Source organism: Dermacentor silvarum, chromosome 11, assembly GCF_013339745.2.
Source record: "Dermacentor silvarum isolate Dsil-2018 chromosome 11, BIME_Dsil_1.4, whole genome shotgun sequence".
NCBI classification, from domain to species: domain Eukaryota; kingdom Metazoa; phylum Arthropoda; class Arachnida; order Ixodida; family Ixodidae; genus Dermacentor; species Dermacentor silvarum.
In genome coordinates, this window is record NC_051164.1 from 97,143,745 (window position 1) to 97,149,637 (window position 5,893).

A 5,893-nucleotide genomic window follows, 5' to 3' on the forward strand; every position below is an offset into this window, starting at 1 on the left:
CATTGAGCGGTCCGATCGCAAATACCAGCGCGCGAAGTAGTACGAACGAACACGCCCAAGCAGCATCGCCAGCAGTTTCCAACATGTGACCATGGGACGTATTCTGCGATGATCGCCTCGGCAATACTATCGCCTTCGCATGACGTATGTTCAACCAGCCAATCGGCTCATCCGATTTTGCTCAACCAGCCAATCAGCGCGCGCCTGACCGATATTGTCGCCGAGGCAATACTATCGCCGAAAGTGATCGTCGGAGAATACGTCCACATGGTGCAGCCCAATGCATTTCGATCGCAGCGCCGCCAGAGTATTTTTCGTCGTCGAGCGCCTCACTGCAAAGCGTGCGCTGCCCAGGCCGCTCGTTCCACTCAACGTTTAGAGGAAGCTTTAGCTTGAGGTCTCCTATGTAAATGTGCATGGGAAAGGAGAAATCATTTTTTTACAATAGCGATTATATGGACTCTAGGCGAAATTTCGTCGTCGTCGTCGTCGCCGTGAGGTTCCGTATGAAGTCCACGGGCGATAAAATCGCCGCCGAGCGCCATATGCTCTATGTGCGAGTGAAAGCATGCGACGGCGAGCCGGCAATCGCTGCTCGCACACACAACGGCGGGAAGCGGGAAGGAAGCGCAGCCTTCCAGTCGCGCACAACGCTCCAGAGGGAGGGTAGGTAGTTGGAGAAGCGGTTCCTTACTGCGGGTGCGCGCTCCCGCCGCGCCGGAAGTCTCCGGGGAGAGGGAGCGCAGGTAGTGGGGCCACTCTTCACTGCGGCCGCGCGCTCCCGCCGGGAGAACGGGGGCGCATTCTGCGCCGCGAGTTCCCGCCCGCGCGGCTGTATCTTGAAAGCCATCTGCGTCGTGGACACAGTCTGCTGTGCGCTGTGTTTTCGCGGCTAATATCGCGTTGATGCTAGCGCCGGCACGAAGCTCAATAGGTGACCCGCAAAAGAGCGAGGGATTCTGGGACGCGCCGTCTGCTGGCTGTTTCCGGTTCGAGGCAGCGCAGCCGCCGCCACAACTTCGCGGTTGAAGCCTGTTGATGCGCTTGTAGTTCGGCTTTGTTACACTCGAAGATTACCCGGTCGCAGGTGCCTATAGCATAACCATGGTTCAGCCATTGGCTGCTCAGATTCAAGCGTTAAAGGTAAATGCATGTCACTACTGCCTTGCTCCGACTGCACAGCTGAGTCAGCTGTGCACAAGCATCAGGGGAATGGCTGCCACTTCCAAAACTGTAACAAGGCAGAGACCATCCGTGAACAAAAAGAAAATGAACGCACAGTGCCACTTATCAGGCGGCGATTAGCTGTGTAAGGGCCGACACGGAATGATTCCCCAAGATATTTCTTTCTATAACATAGACTCAAGCAACCACAACTATTTCAGTACTCGCACGCACACATAGAGGCATTATGAAACATGGTTTTACAGCGCAAGTTTAAACGGGACACAACGAGGTACATACATAATACTCGTAACCAAGTAGCCCACCTTAGGTCCTTGAACCAGATAGAGGTTGCGAAGTAGTATTACGTCGGCAATACGGCCATTGTTGACAAGAAAGCGAAAATTTCCAACTACGTACCACTTCAAATGAGCCTCGAGTTTCGATCGAGAAATGCCGTTGACAGCGCGCAACCCCCCCCCCCCCCCCTTATTTCAAGTATTTTCAGCACTTCATTTTTCTAATTACGCTAGCTGGCGCCGTTACCCGACGATATCGGTTGCGCAACGATCACAGCGCAGCATTTACCAGACCGCTGTAGCCATCACCTTAGCACCCGACTTCTAAGTAATGCTTCTATACGCTTGATAAATTACCGATAAAGATAATTTTTCATCTGCCTCACTGACCTGCAGGGAGAGCAGTCAGTGACGGTGTGTCCAAGCAACGGCAAATATCATAGAGCTAAACCCGTCAGAAACAAAAAGGCTGCCGAAACGAAACCCAAAGTTCGTTTACGAATAAAAGCATGTTCTTACCTTTCTTGCCTTGTCATCGTCGCACCCAAAGTGAAATTAAACCTTAAAATCAGCTACATAAATGGTACGACATTGCTGGTGGACAAAACTAACGGAAAGCTTTGCACGATTGACAATTGAAACCGCGCAGAAAAACATGTGCGCCGGGCATGCCACGGATACCGACGCGTCGTCCGTCGAACCGGAAGCTGCTAGCAGACGGCGCGCCCCACAATTCCCTGCGATTGCTCGTTTTTCCGGTCCCTTATTAGCTCGATGCTGCGCTGACTGACTCTAGCATTTTGATAGCCAGTGTCCGCGGTCATCGAGTGATTTACATTCATGTTTGCTTGTGCGCGCGTGACACCATGCTTGTTTATTTAGTTAGTATGCATATGTTTACAAGTTTATACGGCTGATACAACTACTATCCGTACTTTGTATAGCTGTCCACTAATTTGCTACCGCAATCGATGCTTCGCCTTTCGGGTGAAACTGCGACACTTTTCACGGAAACCACTGCACCACATTTGGGGAGATTTGTTCCATTTGAAAGAAAAAGTTAAAATCTAGTGACTGTTCGTTGCGAATTTTCGATTGACGTCATCAATTTTTAATAAGAATTGACAACAAGCGCAAGTTTTCAGGAAACAAAACTATCAATGTTTACAACACTAACTCAGCCATCAAAAATTATAGCAAAATTCTGTAAATTGCACCTACTAGTAAGTGTAAAGCGGACAAAATTGATGAAATATACATGGCTCTCAAACAGACCACTAATTTGTGAGTAGAACATTTGCAAAACCCTTGTTAACAACGTAACAAATTCACATAAGATATAAATTGACACATCTCATTTGTCCGCTTTGGATGCTCTAATGGCTACAGTTTACAAAACTGCGATATCTGTTCTATAGGTGCAGAGCTACGAATTTTTAAACTTCGTGATTCTATATTTTTATAACTTCCCAATTTTTGAAAATTTCGTGTAAGAAATTCAAGCCCTAAATCAAAATTACGCTCCCAATAGTCCCTAGAATTTAACTTTCTCTCTCAAATGCAACGAATTCCATTAAAATCGGCCCAGTGGTTATCTCAGAAAAGCCTTTCTGCGTTTTACACGTATTTGAATAGGCGGCATGGGAGTTGGGCCCGAGCAAAAGCTTCCTCTTACTCGTGGGTTGAAAAATCCGATGGCCGGCATTATGGAAAAATTGACCGTCCGGCTTTATGGCACCAAATGTATGGTGCCGCCATTGATGGTCGGACCCACCACCATTGGGGGTAGTCGAACCCGACGAACTTTGGTGTTAGCTAAGGCAAAGTTAATTAAGGCACTCGAACCCACGACCTTTGGCAGGACCAAAACTGATGGTGCCACCATTGATGGTCCAAGCCACAACCATTGGGGGTAGTCGAAACCATGACCTTTGGTGTCAAGACGATGTTGATTAGGGCACAGTTAATTCAGATATAGTTCATCAAGGCACTACAATTCACGGACTTTGGTGGGAGAAAACATGTAATAGGAAGTAACAACGCATTCGAATAAGAATGTCAAGTAATTTAATTAATGTCTCGCTAGCGCGCAGGCTTTCGCCTTCATCCTCTTGTATGCTAAACTGACTGTCAACTTCTTTCTAGTTACTCCAGCGCAGATTTCCTGATCACTGACGTGCGCTCCTGCAGTCAAAAGCTGCACACCTCTGCGAAGCGCTCGCCATCTGGCGCAAGTTTTGGAAACCTACCCTTCTCGCCAACGCGTGCCATCTGGCGGGAGAAGAGTGAATGTCACCCACTGAGTTAGAGCGGGAAAATTTGGTCGGAGACCGAGTCATCGACTGGCCACTTACGCCGCGCCAAACACGGACTATTTCCGCAGTCTATTCACACGGTTTGCGAATCTTGGAAGAGAAAAGCATTCCAGAATTTGTCAGCGGCATCGATAATAGAAGAGAGGCGGCAGGGTGGGATTGCGGGAAACGGGCAGTGTTGGGGAGAACGACACCGCAAAAAAAAAATAGTTTTCTATGTAAATTATATTGCGTTCTATCTCATTCGTACGACCCTATTTTTTCCGCCTATTATTCTGAACGCTTACGGCTTAGTGTAAGCACAATTGCAGTCATTTTCATTTCAATTTTATTTCTTTTTACGATGTTACATTAGATTTTCAGAATTCCTGGTGGCGTTTAAATGAATCGCGTAGTGGTGATGTGTTTCGTCTTTCGCGGTAGGCTTCAACAGGCGCTTGCACTTTTATCGCACACAGTATAAGAATTTCAGAGGCGTTCCGATATGGCCATTCTTACACCCACCATTGACACCGAGAACGACTTACGCAGCATCCCTTCGTGGTAATCTAAAGGCAACTAAAAAAATATCGAGTACGCAGCCGCAGTGGGGTACGTGAAACGTCTTGTGCGTGCTGCAGACGGGTGCAAGGGCACTAGAGTACAGAAATGAAGTGGCCAAACGTGCATTCACGCATTAGAAAGCTTACATGATAAATGTGTGATACGGCATGTGGGCGTCGTATACGCTCTAATGTAGCAATCATGCTCGTTCCAATTCTTTGTGGGCCCGTTTGTTTTGCGGAGGGTGTTTTGGGCACTAGCGCAAAGAAATGACCACCCTGCTGGACGGCACACGAGACTGCCCTACGCCACTCGAGACCGTCGCACTCGTATAGATGCTCGGGGTTCCTGAGCTCGATAGCCTCAATCTTCTGTGCTTACGCTCCTTGCGGACACCGGCACGTTAAGTGGACCGTAGTCAAAAGGAGGTGAATATCCCCCGGTCTTGCTGCCCGAGTCTCCTTAAGCCATTTCTAGAGCAATGCTGCGCGTAAGTACAGGGACACAAGAAAGAACGATGGGACACGATAGAACGTGTCCAGAAAGGACAATCGTTCATTCTTGTGTCCTTTATGTGCAACATCGTGCATTCTTGTGGCATGCCAACAGGCCCCAATTAGCTACCTTAGTGAAGTACATTTCTAGACCCAGCGTGTTGAACGCGTGGGCGCCATACCCAAGCAAACTGGAAATTTATGCAAGACATTGCACAATTGTAGGTCTCATTAAGCATGACGAGCTCTGGTTTGAAACTGATGTATTATCGTTGCTATGGCTGACAAACGTATTGCCAAGCTAAGCCTCTCTGAACGCCGAGCGAAAGGCAAAATTTATCTCCGATTGAATCATGCGTGGCGCGACACGTGCATGATCGAGTAACCGCTTTTTTCCTTTCCACAACGATAAGAAAATACGACGCCTGAGTAGTACGGTTGCAAAAATACAAGAGCTAACGCTAAACATGTTTTCATTACATGCGGTGCCAGCAAGCAACCCGCTCTTACCGATTTCGAGACGTTTATATCTGTAACTGGCACTTACGCTGACTGCGTCTGGCGGAGTCGGCTTCGAACAGGGTGGTTCCTGGCATGCCTATGCGAAGGGGAAGTAGCGCGGAAACTCTGGGGCTCATATGCACGTGTCGAGTCGTTGTACCGAGTGTACCAAGTATACCGAGAGCCTGAAGCCGCTCAGAAAGACAGACCACCCCAAAACGACAGCCAGAAAAAATTTGGCTCCGAGTATTCGTCGCAGCCTTCATTCGCCTCAGTTGTCTACTTCCACGTGCGCTTATTCCTGCCGTTTCAGAGGTAGACGTCAGAACTTCGAGCATGCGCAACACGAGAGTGTCTTCCGCACACTCTTGCGTGACCATATGCGTGAAGATACGCAGTTTTCCGGGATGGATGGATGAAAGGAGGGATGGATGGGTGCTATGAGCGCCCCCTTTGAAACTGGGCCGTGGGTTACGCCATCAATCTCTTGTTCTTATTTTGCTTAATGGTTTATCTATATTTTTTTAACAGACAAAAAATTTCCAGCACCAAACTTCCTGAACCACTACAGGGACAC